General features: G+C 39.7%; 1 protein-coding gene across 1 annotated transcript in view; it reads left to right on the forward strand.

The window, feature by feature from the left end:
- Nucleotides 1-17599, forward strand: part of GLIS3 (GLIS family zinc finger 3) — a 375244-nt gene that overhangs the window by 48950 nt on the left and 308695 nt on the right. The window lies entirely within an intron of this gene.

The raw sequence follows: 17599 nt of genomic DNA on the forward strand, positions 1-17599 counted from the left end.
GGAACACACACTATACCACCAGCAAGCTTTAGCTATTTTCCAAATTAAATATTCAGTGATTTTCCCTTCCCTCCAATAACTGGGTGAGTGTTAGGGTTAGAGGGGTGGTTCTGATATTTAGAAAGGAACTCACACTTAGCAACTTGGCTAGTAAAAGTGTTGCTGCATACACCCACACGCCTGCACACTGCACCCTCCAAGGTTGTAAGACTAGTTAATGATTTATAGCCAGCATGAAAACACTCAGGGTTACCACAGGAGCTGAGTCTTACTGGATCTCCCTGAACTTTAAGGAGAGGGAGTTTGGTGGAAAATGTATAAGGAGAAAGAACCCAGAGGGGACTGTGTCTTTGGTGTTGAAGGAAGCGGGCATGGTGTCGCTTTCTCCCCACTTCCCCCTTTCACAACATCAATCCTGGAACTATCTCTGTTTCTTGGCAGAATTTACTGTTTTTGAATAATATGACTCTTAGATGGTTGCACAAACATTTCACACCTAACAGAAACCCTCAGGGTTTACAAGCAGGACATCACCCTTGGGATCCCAGGGTGGCTTTGCACAATCTCAGACAGCTCGCTTAACTCTTGGAAAAAGAAGCGCATGTGTTTTATATTAGTTTAGATGGACAGGAATATTTCTTTTACAGTTAACAATCTGAGAATTTTAGGTATTCCCTGGATATTGAATATGCTACAGGTCACTAAATGTGTGTAAAAAATATATATCATTTGGAAAAAGAACTTATTTAGATGGTGGTTCCCCCAGCCAGAGTCCCTTCTTTCTGTAGTATGTCTTGATAATAAAGAATCTGGGCCATGTTTACCATGTTTATGCTTGATTATAGATTGGCCAAGTTGTCAGATTCATGTAAAAGCAAACCAAACAGGTGATAGTTGTAAGGCAAGTATTAGAAGCGCTTTTTCACCATCCAGTAGGTATTTTTGAGTTTTAATAATTTCTGGAGGAATGAAATTGCATTTCTTGTCCTTACATTATGTCCCATGTTATGATTCTTCTTAAGGAAAACTTGAAACTCATACATTGTAAGAATGCCAGGTTATATGACTGAAAAGAATAATTACATTCCAGCCAACAAAACCTTACTCTGTCAGTAAGGTTCTGCATTAAAAATGCCAGAAAGAGACAAGCAATTGAAGGCAATTCCGTTTACTCTGTTTGGAACACACCGGCCTATTGCAGGCAAGGAAGACATTCAGTCTCTGAAGGAAAACAGTCCAGCCTTTTAGTTCTGACTAATCCTGGCTGAAAATAGTTTGCTGGATTTGGCTTTACTGAAATAAACATATAGGCTTGAATTATCCAAAAAAATTTTTTTTTTGCATTGCAAAATTAATTTTTGTGCAAAAGGATTTCCCTATTTTCCCACTATCCCCAGATTTTGAAAAGGCGTATAACTTTATAAAGTTGACTTTTGCTAAAGTGCATGATGACTATTAAAAATAGAAATACTTCAGTGAAAGAATAAGCTGAGAGGTGAATGTTTGCAGGCATCTGCATAGCTTTTCATGGTATTGTTCAAGATGGGTATGGGAGGTGATTTTTCTCTCTCCCCTGGTCTGCCTACTCCCCATTTCTAGATGGAATCTTTGCAAAATTTAGATTGCTAGGTTTAATAACATATCAAATCTAGACCCACAAAGCATTAAATCACATGTTATAGTGCAAATGTATTGTACAAAACAGGGTTTCTTAGGGGCTGACTAATGCTGCAGTTCTTGCCTTGGGACTGTATATTTTTAGCAGGAATATAAGACGTACATATCATGAGCATCGTGTCTTGTGAAAACTGTTATGTTGCTGCCTGTCATCTGCTTGATTTGTAGGGTTGTAGCTAACTGGCAGCAAATAATTTTGCCCTGAAAGTTGAGCAGCCTCTCAAGTTGTAGCCCGTGGAGAGAAGACGTTGTGCTTAATGTGGATGCACATCTGAAAAAGAGGCATTCTTCTGCCTTTTGCAAAACCAGTCTTTACACTCTTGGAATCCAGACACAGAACTCTTAAAACTGAACAGTTTCATCTCTCACTTTTTTAGAAACTGATGGTCATTGATTCAAAGCTCAAGATCCTTGCCAACTAAAATGACCACATTCTTCTTTTGGAGACATGAAGTGATCTTTGGGTTTTTGTGGCTGTGTCACATGCTGCAAAGGCTAGGAGCAGTTTAAATTATAAGACCCTGTCCACTTTTGTTTTACGTATGTTTAACTGCTGTTAATTTTCTGTGGACCATAGTTAGAGTTAGTCATCCTTTTCACTCACTTAGCTTATTGACCCAAGAAAGATGTGATGACCCAATTGTGTTTGGTGACCATGACTACAGGCAGCACAATGAGCTTCTGGAAGTCATGTGAAAAGGAGGATGTGTGAAAGGGCTATTCAGTGACAGCCTGCTTACAGTAAGAGGCTACCACTGGTGTCCTCCCTTGATGCCAAATTCCATCTCATGCATGGGAGAACACATTCTCAGAGTCTCTGACTGTAACTCCTCAGCCTTACCCAGAACTCTGGGATTCAGATCTCTCAGGACTTTAGGTGGCAGAACTGGGGGAGGATTGTTAATTTATTATTTGGTTAAACTTACTGGAAGGAGAGAATGGTTTCTTTTCCCTTTCCCACCCAAACAACTCCACCCTTCTGTAGATCTCATTCTTACTACTTCTGTGGAGAGCCAAACCAGCTGCTCTTTTCCCGCTCTTGGCCTTGATTACAGAGATATTCCCAGCCATCGGCAAAGGCCTTGAGAAGTAAAGGCCTCAGCAGGCAGACAGACGGACCTCAGTTAAATCAGAAACTGGAATATGGCAATATTATATTAAAAACACCTGAGTCCATTCACTTCTGTCTACTAATAAAGTGATTTGTAGGTGCCAGATCATTCTATTTAGACCTTCCTGAGCTTAGACCAACCTCAACATTGATGAATCTCAGAATTATCAGAACTTTTGAACATTCCCAGGTATAACTTTGCTGAATTCTATTATGTTTTTCTGAGATGATAAGGTTTCAACTTCTCAAGTCAGAGCAAGTAATGGAGCCTTATAATTAGTTTCTTTCCCAACCCTGTGTTTCATGTTCCTAAAAGATGTAAAGAATAACCCCCAAACGATAGATGTACACTAACCATCCCTAACAGTAGCCATAGTAAGTGTTCCACTGAGTGCACACTGAGAATATTTTTACCGTAGTAGGTCTTTTTGCCATTAAGTTGAAGAGTATGCAACACCTCAGTAGCGTTCCCAGGAAGGTGTCCTCTGAATGAGATCAGACACACTTCTCATGAGAAAGCCTATCTGATCAGGGCAGAGTGAGCAGAGGGACAGGGTTCTGTTGCCAGGATCAGAAACACTGATCCTGGCCTTTGTGCACAAAAGAAAGCAGTTGGGCTGGGAGGTTAGGGAGTGTTAATGAGGGAATTAGGGGGAATGTGGGTCGCCACTTAAATTTTGCTTATTTTTCCTGGATGAATTTTATCCAATAGCAAAAAGGAATTTTGTAAAACTTTTACCCACCCACAGATTTTCACAAAAATGTCACTGACCAAAGACAGCTTTGAATCTTGTATGAATTGACTCATTTCTCCACAGACATTTTGCCTGGCAAAATGCAAAGTATTTGCTTTGGCTTGACTATTGGGCCGTTTGCTTTTTAAGTAACATTGGATTATGGAATACAAGAAAATAAATACAGAGCTGGGGCCATGTCCCCATTCCTCTTTTATGGCCTGATTTATGGGTTATGGGCCAGCCTTAGCCATGTAAGACATTTCTTGAGGAAAAGTAAATTCATTGTAAAATACGGAAGAAGGCTTTTTTTTTTCCACACCCTTTATTTTATTATTTTGATAAGACTTGGCATTGATGTGGTGACCACAATTACCTGACTAGAAGGGACCTCAGGAAAATATCTAGGCATAATTATTAATTATCACTCCACAATCTTCATATTGGCAACAATTAATAAATTCTCGGGCTTCCCTGGTGGCGCAGTGGTTGAGAGTCCGCCTGCCGATGCAGGGGACACGGGTTCGTGCCCCAGTCCGGGAAGATCCCACATGCCGTGGAGCGGCTAGGCCTGTGAGCCATGGCCGCTGAGCCTGCGCGTCCGGAGCATGTGCTCCGCAACGGGAGAGGCCACAACAGTGAGAGGCCCGCGTACCACAAAAAAAAAATAAATAAATTCTCATAATGTCAAGTATTGGAGGGTATGGAGAAGGGAATGTTTTAACATTGTTAGTGAGAGTAAACTAGTGTAACCACTTGGAAAAATTTTTGAGAATATCTAGCAAACGTGAAGATGAGCATATCCAACAAAACCATGTCTAAGTGTCTATCCTAGAGCAACTCTTGGTGGCAGGAAGACATGCCTTTGTTTTTTGTTATAAATTTATTTATTTTTGGCTGCGTTGGGTCTTCATTTGCTGCAAGCGGGGGCTACTCTTTGTTGCATCACGCAGGCTTCTCATTGTGGTGGCTTCTCTTGTTGTGGAGCACGGGCTCTAGGTATGCGGGCTTCTCAGTAGTGGCACCCGGGCTCAGTAGTTGTGACTTGTGGACTCTAGAGCCCAGGCTCAGTAGTTGTGGCACATGGGTTTAGCTGCTCTGCAGCATGTGGGATCTTCCCGGACCAGGGCTCAAACCCATGTCCCCGGCATTGGGAGGCGGATTCTTAACCACTGCGCCACCAGGGAAGTCCCCATGCCTCTGTTTTTTAAAAAAAGTATAAATAACCTATCTGTCCATAGGTAAGGTGAGTCAACAAACTGTGGTTTATTCCTAATGAAATAATAAAGGAATTTAAAATTAAGAAGCTATATATAAATCGATATATCTATAGATTGATAGATAACAACATGGATAAATAGATAACAATGTTGAATGAAACAATTACATGCAAAAGGGTATATACAGTGTAATATAATTTATGTATATTTAAACACATGCTAAGCAGTATTATACAGTTGTTGTAGATACATAATTACTTGGTTAAACAATAAAATCATGTAGGCAGGATAACCTTAGGATAGTGGATACTTCTAGAGATGAAAGAAATAGGAAGACACGGGATGTATCTTTTATCCAAAGAGGGAGAGAAATGAAACAAATATGGCAGAATATTAAAATGTTTGGTGGTGGCAATACAGCTGTCATAGGTATCTTATAATATTTTCTATGCTTTGCTGCCTGTTTGAAATATTTTATAACTGTAAATATATATTTTTATCTAAAAAGAAAAGAAAAGAAAATCAATGAGTATAATACTCTTAACTCCCTTCCACACATACCAGTTTTTCAGAGAGGAGAAAAAAGCCTAGGGAAATTAAGCGATTTTTCTAAGACTAGAAAGTTGTTTGGCCATTGCCTACTTACTCCAAGGAGGTGGTTTTCCACTTTGGCTGACATTGGAATTGCCTGAAAAGATTTATAAAATACCCATACCTGGGTCCTACCCCCAGAGTCTGTGATGTAATTGGTGGGGTGTGTAACCTTCCAGGTGATTCTAAAGTGCAAAAGGGTGAGAACTAGTGCTCTAAAAGCTTCCACATTCTGACACTAAACTCTAGATAGATGAAAGCCTACCTTGTCATTTTAGTTAAGGCGTAGGGAGGCACTGTTTAGTAGCAAGTACATTTTCATTATCATCGGTGTCCTGACAATGATTAGGATAATTTCATGTTCCCTTGGAATAAAATTCAAGACAAGGGATAAGAAGATAACAGAGCAGTGCTGGTCGTGGCAGAAGGCTTTCAACTGAGTGTCCATTTCATATGCAGAGTATTCTCTCTCTACAATTAATAGTCAGTTAAAGGTTGGGATGAATCTGTGCTGAGTAATGAATGTCATTGCCACCTCCTTGCCTCTTGAGTTAAAAGTGGAACTGACAAATCTGTCACATTGCTCCCATTTTTAAAGGTAAAATAGAGTCTTTCCCCTAACAACTACAATGCAGCCTTTCTGCTTTTAATATAAAATGATCTTCAAAACATTTTTGCTACTATGGATGTTTCTGAAGAGTTGGTAAATTGCTAAAATATTGAATTTTCCCTTTTATCAAATCTGCCTGATGTGATTAAATAAATAAAATTAACATTAATATCCTCTTTGTCTCTTGAGGCTGAAACACCACCAGTGAAACATCTGGTAAAGATCAGAGAGAGCGTAGCTTCCAAATTGTATCCCACAAGGCATCAGTCTGTCAAGTATTTAATGCAAACTCAGTGATTTAAAAAAGATACAACTAAATCACAAGATTTTTTCCCATTGATTTTACATAAGAAAGAGATGCCACCATATTTATCTGTGTATAGACATATCCAACATAGTGTAGACATATATGTGTCACTATAAATTACAAACCCGTTAGTATAGGTAAAAACAAAACCACAGAAATTCTCATCAGATGGGGCATTGGCCACAGTTTATAAGGCGTCTGTCAAATTGGATTTTACATCCCAAAACACAGTTTAGAAACCTTCCATTTGGTAGTGGTTTAATTTTATTTCCCTTTAGAAGGCATTTAATCCACTTTACCTGAGGAACTGGCCTTTCATGAACTTTGTCTTGAAAATAAATTCATAGCAGATTTGGGCAAACGTTTCATAGCAAATCGTGGTTTATGTTTCTTTGCCCGGCACTTCTAGGACTAATGAAAAACAATAGATAATGAGAGAAACTTTAAGAGGCTGAATACTTGAGACTTTATCCTCATTAAGCAAAATCATTAACTACATGACAGTTAATGTTCCTTTTAGTTCATATTTGTTTTGTGGTTTTTCTCTAATTTCACGCCCTGAAATAATGTTTTTAAAATTACAAAAAACTGTGGTAATCTTTTCCTAAAAGATCTGATTAAGGGGATATATTTTAGATCTCCTGAGGTTTGTTCATATGTAGATTTTATTTTATTTATTTTTATTTTTTTATCTTTATTGGAATATAATTGCTTTACAATGGTGTGTTAGTTTCTACTGTATAACAAAGTGAATCAGCTATATGTATACATATATCCCCATACCCCCTCCCTCTTGCGTCTCCCTTGCACCCTCCCAAGCTGATCAAAGCACCGAGCTGATCTCGCTGTGCTATGCAGCTGCTTCCCACTAGCTATCTATTTTACATTTGGTAGTGTATATATGTCCATGCCACTCTCTCACTTCGTCCCAGCTTACCCTTCCCCCTCCCCATGTCCTCAAGTCCATTCTCTACGTCTACGTCTACGTCTTTATTTCTGTCCTGCCCCTAGTAGTTTCATCAGAACCTTTTTTTAATAGATTCCATATATATATATATATATATATATATATATATATGTTAGCATACGGTATTTGTTTTTCTCTTTCTGACTTACTTCACTCTGTATGACCGTCTCTAGGTCCATCCACCTCACTACAAGTAACTCAATTTTGTTTCTTTTTATGGCTAATATTCCATTGTATATATATATACCACATCTTCTTTATCCATTCATCTGTTGATGGACACTTAGGTTGCTTCCATGTCCTGGCTACTGTAAATAGTGCTGTAAGGAACATTGTGGTACATGACTCTTTGAATTATGGCTTTTTCAGGGTATATGCCCAGTAGTGGGATTGCTGGGTCATATGGTAGTTCTATCTTTAGTTTTTTAAGGAATCTCCATACTGTTCTCCATAGTGACTGTGTCAATTTCTATTCCCACCAACAGTGCAAGAGGGTTCCCTTTTCTCCACACCCTCTCCAGCATTTATTGTTTGTAGATTTTTTGATGATGGCCATTCTGACTGGTGTGAGGTGATGCCTCATTGTAGTTTTGATTTGCATTTCTCTAATAATTAGTGATGTTGAGCATCCTTCATATGTAGATTTTAAAATGTATTTTTCTTAGTTCATTCTCCATCAGTGTGGAAAATTAGTTTGGTGATTTATTAGAAATGTCTTTTGTGACCTTTGGAATATTTCTTGATTACGTTTGCTCTGAGTGGTCGTGTTGACATCTTTGAGTCCAAATGGAATTCAAGTATGTAGAGTGAAAGACCACATTTATTTTTCCATAAAAGAGGTAGTCTGATTCTCTTTGATCTTTCAGAAGTGTTTTCTTCAAGCTCTGGGTAGAATGATGTGGAAAAGAGATTTTTTTTTTTTCTGGGCAGATTTATTAGTTTCTACTGTAATTACTGAGTCAGGGCCTCTGGACTATCAATAAGACAATGAATGTTGTAACCCTGGGTGGTGGATGTGTGGCTGGCAAACACACAACCTGGGTGGGCAGGCTCGATTTCCCCTTGGCTTGAACTGTGGGCAGCCTCAACCAGAGGGGAGATTGGTTGGTTTAGTGGGTGTCATCGCTCATATGGGAGGTTGGTGTAGATAGGAATTTGATGAGAAAATGGAATGAAACCTGTGTGTTCTTATTTTGCAGCACAGTATTTATTTTTATTTTCTTGGTCCATGGATGCTGGATTTGAGTACAGAGAATAACTAATAATTTTGAATTTTGAAGACTTTAAAAAATAGTTAATTTGAAAAGTAACTGAGAAACTGGAAAATGAGATGACCTAGTTCTGGGCAGGCAGGGGCAATGTGCATGAGTAATTACACCATGCTCCAAACTTAAGGTGAGCGTATAGTTTATTGTTCAAATTGGGACAATTTTGAGAGTGAAAGGGGTTCTCTTTCCCTGGAATATCTGTGCAAAACAGGCTTGTCCTAGAATAACCAGGATGTATAGTTGTCCTGCCCAAATAGTATATGCAGGGACTTCCCTGGCAGTCCAGTGGTTAAGACACCGTGCTTCCACTGCAGGGACCATGGGTTTGATCCCTGGTCGGGGAACTAAGGTCCCTCATGCTGCGTGGTGTGGCCAAAAAAATAGAAAAAAACAGAAAAAACCAAACAGTATTTGCACTGATGTGTCCAACCAATCAATGCATGCTCATTCATTTATTTGATCACTGAGTACAAGCCATGTGCCATGCCCTGTCCTGGAAGCTGGGGGTGAGTAGGTATGGAAATAAATGGGACATTCTTTTGAAGAGATCACAGTCTTCTAGCAGTGACAGCTGTGAAAATAGTTATTTACACAGTAGTGAAACAAGGGCTGTGATATAGGTCTGTGCAGATTGTTTTAATGGGAAAACAGGGGAAGAAGCTTCCAGCTCTGTAGAGTCTTAGAGGAAGCGACTGCATCTTGAAAGAAGACAGTGATTCTTGCAGAGAAAAGGAAGGAAGCCATTCAAATGGAGCACCACAATATGTGATAACACAGGGGTGTGAAAGAGTCCAGGAAAGAAACAGTTCCTAGGTAGTTCGATGGTCCAAGACTAGGTAGGAGTGTGAAGGGAGGCTGGAAATTCACCTTGGGCCAATAACAAAGGACTTTTACTATCAAACAGGGATAATATTTTGAAAATTAGAAAGAATTACACACCCTAGTTAATACAAATGCAAATTCAGTTAAAACAAAAAAAGTCTTAGGAGGCAGCATTATGAAGGAAGTAAGCACAGTGCTTTAGTGCATGTGAAATGAAACTCTGATGTCCCCCAAACCATCTCATTGTCTCTTAAAGTTTATAGTTTCATTCTTCATTGAAATGTATCTCTTGACAGCTATAATATGAAACACAAATTTTTCTTATGCCAAATGATAAGAAACACATAAATGGAGTGTTTATCTCCACATAAATGGAGACAAACGTAAAAGTATTTTCTGTGGTGGGCTTTAAAGAAAATTAAAAACCCGAGGAAGACTAGGGACCAAAGGCTATTTGAGCAGTTATGTGGAATGACTAAGAAGTGAACAGAGGCTGCATACATTATCCTGTGTATGAGTAGCCTTCTATTAGTTAAATATTTCCTTTTATAATCCGTAAAGTAGTGAAGTACTGTTAAGCAAAGGTTGGACTGGTACTCGTCATGTTGAGCTTGTCAGCCCTTTCCAGACTTCCTCCCACCCTCTGACTGCTAAGATTTACTGTGGAATTTTTTTCTTCTCAGACTGAATTAATACAGAGCAGAGCTAAATGTTTGAGATGGTTAGAGGAGTGCACATTAAGTAAATTCTCATCAAAATGGCACCCATTCCTGCTGATTCAATCTGGAGCACCTTAGGGCCTCATGCCTCTTTAGACAGGGGAAGGCAGAGTGAAAGCAGAGACTGGCCTTTTGTTACTTGAGCTTCCTGCTCTAGAGCGCTCACCTCACCTGGGGCTTGAGCCTCCCAATGTTGGGCCATTTGCCTGTGTGACCAGAGAGCACAGCCTGGAGCCAACATCAGTAGACTTAGGTGTTCAGAGTGCTCCAGATAAGGCATCTGACCGGTCTTGTCCTTAAAATTTACGAGGCAGCATCTCAGGCTTGTATTTATAGAACAATTTCTTTTTTGTGTTTTACCATGCTTATTTGAAAATGCTTTAAGTTTTAAGCTGGGAAAGCTCATCCTTTGATTAGAAATATTGCTACAAGTAAACTCTTTCTCTTCTGCCACTTCCATCTCCCATTCCCAGTCAGTTTCTAGCGTGAAACCACCAAATGGTGCTTTGTTAGCCAAGAGAATGGATTTGGAGGTGGAAGAGCAGTTGTAATGAAGGGAAAATGGGGGACCCCACCTTAAAAAAATTCTGAAATGGAAATTTGTCTTCCATTACATTTGTGGTGACTCTTATTGTCTCCTTCCCTCAGAATTTCCATGCTGCCTTAGGGCCCATGCTTTTGCTCCTTATTTTTTCCCTCCATCTATTCAAGGCTTGCTTTTGGGAAAAAAGTTCAGCAAAGATAAAATTCATACATATAAATAAATGGTGAATGACTGAGAAAAGATTCAGTGCACTGGCCTTCCCAGGGGTAGTTGCTATTTTCACTAGGAAGAAAGTGTTAAACCTCTCCCTTAGACAGAAACTCGTTTAGGGAAATGAAAAGGGAAAGAAAATAATGGTCTTACAAATTCTGAGCTACTAGATTGCTTTAATCTTCACCATAGCCCTCAGAGTGAAGTAATTTGTGGAGCTTGAGATTCACATTCTCTTCTTTATAACTACATATTCCAACATCATTATTCATCTTTGAGTCCTACCCATGGCACCTGGCTCAATGATTAGAATAATGTATAGTATCTCTCAAATATATATACATACATCTCTATCTTTTTACTAACCAATCAACTGATCTGTCTATATCTGTGTGTATGTATATGTGTGTGTGTGTATATATATATATATATATATATATATACACACACACGTATGTGTGTGTATACATATATTCTTGGAGTCAGGATGGGTACATGGAGGTTATTATTATTCTATTGTTTCTACTTGTGAGAAGATTTGAAATTTTCCATAATAAAATGTTAAAAATAAGCAAATAAAGTTTTTGAGTTAACTTTTAGGAAGCCAAAGGACAGTTGGTTCATTCCCTCCAACACCTCAGAAAATGTTGCCAGCCATTTTTTCCCTTGGGTATCCTGTGTTCTGATCTGAAAGCAAATTAATTTTTTCCATTGCTCTTAAAGGTCTCTGAAATAATTTTGCTTAAAAATGAGATGAGAGATACTCTTAAGCAATAACATGATATTTGAAAAGGCAAACGATAACAAGAAAGCGTTATTGGAGTATGTTAAGATAATCTGACTTCTGTAATAGACAGCCCCAAATCTCAGTGGCTTGGTACAATAAAGGTTTGTTTCTTATTCATGTTGTAATACAGCTTGCTCCTTGTGATTGTACAGTGGCTCAGGAACCTTCAATCTAATAGCTCTGCAATCCGAGTCTAGGGTGAAAGAGCATGTTGAGGATTGTGCAGAAGGTTTGGAAGCTGGATCTGCAAATGACACGCTTCACTTCTTCCTGCATCCCATTGGCCCGAACTTAATCACATGACCCCAGCTAACTGCAAGGGGGGTTGGGAAATGTGGTCTTTATGTGTGCACAGGAGGACATTAAACACAGAATATTGTGTCTTCAGCAAGCAACTAGACGTCCCTCTCCTGCTTCACCCCTGACCTATCCTGGTTCTCTGTATCTCCTTGAAAAGAAGAAACATTCAAATCTTGATCTTTGAGTTTTTCTTGAGTGGCCACCCTATATCATCAAAGTGGTTTTGTAAAAGACCATTTCTTTTTTCTTATCAGTGCTGGCTTCTATAACTTGCTTTTCAACTTACTAAATCTTTCCCAGCCCAACCATTTTTTTCTTATTTACTCTCCAAGGATTCCATTGCCATACAGTCACCACTGTTGGGAAAACTCTTGTTATCTCAAGTGAATTACTCAGTTTTTCCCACCTTGTCCAAATTACATGTTCTTGGTGCATAATTCCCCACTGCTCATCATCTTTCTAAGTCATGAGGATGTGTGATGTCTTCATGTCCCACAGGCACTCACCCTTGAGGGAGATCTGCTCATTATCAAGGGCAAGGTCATAAATGAATCACAGAGAGATACACCATCGTGAACAGAAATGTGGTGTGAAGGGCTATTTTACTAAGACCCTGAAACACAATATTCCCCATCTGTTCATAAAGTAACTTATTTGATACACACAGTGTGGTCATAAGTGCTCTTCTATTCTCTGAATGCTTGCTTTTGGTCATGAACTGGCACACACAAAAGGAAAAAATGACAGTGTGCCTCTATGGACACTTTTGGTCCGTTTCCATAAATATATTCAAACAAAATGAAATTGCCTGGCTCTATATAATATGTCCTTTAGTGTGTTTAAGCTTGCAAAATTACCCCCAAGGATGACAAATTGTAAACATCATGCAATACCACAGCCGTGGTTCAAGGCCTGTCTCAGTGTTCTGCCGACATTCACCCTTCCTAGAAACGTTTAAAGTGTTTTAGGAAAACGAAGCTAGGCAAACAAGCTTATCAGGAACGACAATTAAAAAATCATTGATTCTAATTAGGAGGCGTCACATATACAGAAACAAAGCTGCTTTTGTGTAGTGGAAAGTCTATCTGTTCTCTGAAACACGTGGAGTGTTTTCAAGTCACTTTAGATAATGAAGCTGACAAAGTTTCAGGGCCCTGACCTTTTGGCCCATCTCAAGCAATGCAGCTGCACTTGTCGAAACTTGTTGAAGGTGTTGGTGGGAGGTGTGCTGGGATACAAGTTGTTATAAAGGTGACAGTGAGACAGATGCTATTTTTTCTGAAAGCCCCAAACTACATGATAAATTGAGGTGCGGAGTATTTAGGTTCTTGAGGCAAGGACTGAGTTTATAGCAGTTACCTCTAGTTGTTCCTGTAGCAAGTACTTCCCCCAGCAGCCCAGTGCATTGACCCACCACTGGTGAGGACTCCAGCGACTCCGGCTGTCGGTCAGCCTGCTCCTGCTCCTTCGTGTGTCCTGGGGAGATCAGCTTTAGATTGTAACCCTGGTTTTGTGCTATGCTCATGGAATGGGGTCTTTATGGTGGAACCAGGCAAAAAGGAGCTGTATAATCTGAGCAAATAATGGAGAAATCACTCTAATTGCTTTACTCCATTGAGGTAGTAAATCAGAATCCACAGCTGTGTCACTGTCACTTCTCTTGAATTCAGAACTTCAGAAAAATGAATTTCACTAGGCCACAGGGTCAGGAACATAGATCATAGTAAATCAATGGACAGTTTAGTTCAATATTAAGAGTACATATTGACCATTTGCAGTGTCAATGATTTATTCTCAAGGAGGAGTTTCAAAGAAGACGTTTCTAGTTGCTTGATTGTACATTTCCTCAGAAGACTGGCTTGCTAATCACCATCAGTGAGTAATAGGGGTTGCCCCACCCTGAAAAATAAAGCCCGTTGTGTTCTGAAGGAATGATACTGCCAAGTGTCTTGACAGACTCCTGCTGCACTTGTCAAACAGCTGTGCCTGGGTGTGAAATTTTGAAGTTGGATTCTCACTTAGCCAAGATTAGAATAGGTTTAATTGAAGGTGTCTGAAACGGGGGACAATTTAAAATTCTTAAACACAGAATTCACGCATTTCTAAAAAACATTGTACTGATCATTTCTAAATTATTTGGTTTCCGCCTTCATTTTTACTAACATAGATATTATATAAAATTCAAATGATCATAATATAAAAGAAAATTATCTTAATATGGAAAATGTTGTAAAGTTATTTGTATATTTTTTTTTCACTTAAAGATCTTTAAATATTTGGTTTATGTTTACATTTTAATACTGAGTCATTCCTCTATTTGCAGGTGTGCGTGCTCTCTGTGGTCTCTAAAAGTGATCCGCAGGTGTAAGACAAAAAGGTCTCTGATGACTATCTCTATTTCACTCATTCAACTATTGAGCAATTGAGCAACTATTTCATAACAACCACTCTTCTAGGCCCTGGGGATATAGCAATGAAGAGATCAGACCCCAAACTCCCTGTCCTCTTGGAGCTCTAGAGGGAAGGATAGTAAATAATGCAGATGCTTGGGGGAAGAAGGTTTCAGACAGAGAGAACAGCAAGTGTAAAGGCCTTGAGGCAGTAGTGTTGGCCTGGTTTGTTCTAGAAACATCAAGGAGTCCAGGGTGGCTGGAGTAGAGTGAACAAGGGTGAAAGAGAAGAGGAATTCAGGGAAAAAATGTTTAGGGTCTAGATTGTTTAGGGCTGGTAGTCCGTGAAAGGATAGTTTTGAGTAGAGGGATGATATGAGTTATATTATGTTTTTGTATAATTGTTGAATGCTGTATGGAGTGTACATTGAAGAGGAACTAGGAATAGAAGCAGGAAGACCAAGCCTCCGTAACTGGGATCATTGCAGTAACCTTCTCTCTGGTCTTCCTGCTCATGTCCAGAGGTAGAAGTTAGGATAATCAATTGAGTTCTGGCTATATAAACATAGCCAGAACTCAGTTGACAGAATTTCTCAATGGATTGGATATGGGATGTGGGAGACAGAAGTGTCAGCTGTGACCCCAGGGTTTGGAGTCTGGGAGGATGGGAGTTACCTTTAACTGACTGTGGGAGGTTTGGGGAGAAAACAGAGAGTTTGGTTTTATTTTTTAAATTTTATTTATTTTACTTATTTATTTTTGGCTGCACTGGGTCTTTGTTGCCGTGCGCGTGCTTTCTCTAGCTGCGGAGAGCAGGGGCCACTCCTCGCCGTGGTGCGCAGGCCTCCCACTGTGGTGTCCTTCCCCGCTGCGGAGCACCGGATCCAGAGCACAGGCTCAGTAGCTGTGGCACATGGGCTCAGCAGTTGTGGCTCACAGGCTCTAGAGTGCAGGCTCAGCAATTGTGGCACATGGGCCCAGTTGCTCTGTGGCATGTGGGATCTTCTTGGACTAGGGCTCGAACCTGTGTCCCCTGCATTGGCAGGTGGACTCGCAACCACTGTGCCACCAGGGAAGCCCAGAGTTTGGTTTTAGGCTTGTTAAGTTTGAGGAGCCTGTGGTGTGAGTCCCAGGGTGAGTCTGGAGATCAGGGAAGTCTAGACTGATACTATTTTGGGGTTACCTATGTATAGATAGTATTCAAGGTTATGAGATTGTCTGACCTGATTGAAAGTGAAATAAGTAGAGTCATGAAAAAATTGGTGTCTGTACTCCTGAATTCCATGAGGGGTGGGTGAAAGGAGAGATGAGTTGTAGTAGTCAAGTCCTCTTTCCCAAACAACTTGTATCTCCTTTGCCGTGCTTTGTTGTGTTGCCCTGACCCTACCTTCCATATATCTAGGAGAATTTCAAGGTGCCATTGAAGAGAAAAAGACAGGGTTGAAGAGGTTGGTTCAAGTTGGACTGCCATTGACATACCTGTATTTCTGTTTCCAGATCAGAAGATAAGCAGACAGAAAACAAGGAGTACATGATTCAAGAGAATAAATAGGTTTCTACCGTCATAGTCTTATGCTCTTGAAATTGGGGGGTTGTTAATAATAGGATCCATATATCTTAGTTTATACAGAACTTAACAGTGTGTAAGCTCCAAGAAATAGTCTTAAGTCAGTTCTATCATTGAGGTGACATGGAGGTGACAAGGAATCCAGGAACAGATTAGATGACTTCTTGGTCAGTTTGTTGAAGGGATTCAAAAAATAATGGGTAATTTTTTTCTCCTTTTCCAACAGTGAGATTCTGAGATTCTGTCTTTTAATAAATTAATCTCTCAGTGAATTTGATGGTAGCTTGTGTTCCAGAATTCATGTTCTCAATAGCCTGGCTGATTTCTGCTTAGACAGCCAGCTCCATGAATGTCTCCATAATGTTGATAGGGAGCAATATGAAAGAGCTGTGTGTTTGAGGTTTTCAGGGGTTGTACTTGGGTTCATGTTCTAGATGTGTACATTGTGTGAAAGGCTCAGGGATTCTGTTCTTGGCCATTGAAGCCCAGGGAGTCTGTGGAAGTAATTTTAATTTTAAGATCACACAATTATATTTCTTCCTACTCTAGAAACAGCTTAATGAAATACCTTTTGTGTACCATGTATTGGGTTTGTTTACTGTAGATTGTGATAGCTAGGGAACAAAACCTTACATTTTAGCTTTTGGAAAATTTTATGATGTTCATGTCTTTGGCAATAAAACTTCGTTGGCTCCAACAAGATGCCTCTTTTGTTTGCCTGAAGTGTTATGTCAGGTCTATATTCAGAGAAGGGATAGGGATTTTTTTACATTTATTTTTCCCTTCTGTTTCCTCTCTTCTCCCCCCATTTTCTAGCACCTATTCATTCACTTTATGTTTTCTTTCTACGCAGAGCTATTGAAGGTGAGTACAAAGAGAAAATGGAGGTTTTAACAGTGCTTAAAATCTGTGTGTGTGTGTGTATTTCCATCCAGTGACTGCGAAAGTATATTCAGTGCTTAAAAACAGTGATATTTAATATTTAAGTCTATATTTTATAGAGTTTATATCTGTTGTAGGGACTGTCTTATATTTTCTGGCAGGGTTTACTGTTCTACTAGTTAGGGCAGGGCTTCACAACCTTACGCTATTGATACTTTGGACCAGATAACTCTTTGTTGATGAGGGCCTCTCTTGAGCATTGTAGGATGTTTAGCTGCATTCCTGGCCTCTACACATTAGATGCTAGTAGCACCCTCTTTATCCCTGGTAGTGACAAAAATATCTCTAGGCATTCTGTATGTCTCCTGGGGGGCAAAGTTGCTGCAGGTTGAGAACCGCTGAGCTAGGGGAGTCTGAATTTATCTGCCTTATTCATGTGGAGACAGGGCAGTTATTTTGAGATTGCAGTCAGTGCCTGAAATGCAAATATTTGGCTTAAAAAATCTTCACTTGGCATATCCAAGTGAGAGCTTATGGGAACCTTTTCTTCTCTGGCCTCACCAAGGACCCTGGCCATGACCTCTGCAACTTCTGATGACCAGTTGATGAAGAAGTAGTCCTTGATGCATTCAGGATTGTAGTAGGGAGGGATGTAAATTGTTCCAAGAACCTACTTGACCCGGAATTGCCTTTTCTTATAGAAATACTGATGTAAATGGAGGGTTGGTTCCCTGTTCCAGAAAAATGGCTGTATCTAGAATGTATCCTCTTCTGTTGGGGAAGTGGGGATTTATCTAGAGCAGAACTACTGTGATATTTTAAGCCAGAATCCCAGTCTTAGGTGAGAATAATCCCTATCAATATTCAACTTCTCAATTTCTGTATTAATAACG

The sequence above is a fragment of the Orcinus orca genome, chromosome 6 (genome assembly GCF_937001465.1).
Source record: "Orcinus orca chromosome 6, mOrcOrc1.1, whole genome shotgun sequence".
NCBI lineage: Eukaryota > Metazoa > Chordata > Mammalia > Artiodactyla > Delphinidae > Orcinus > Orcinus orca.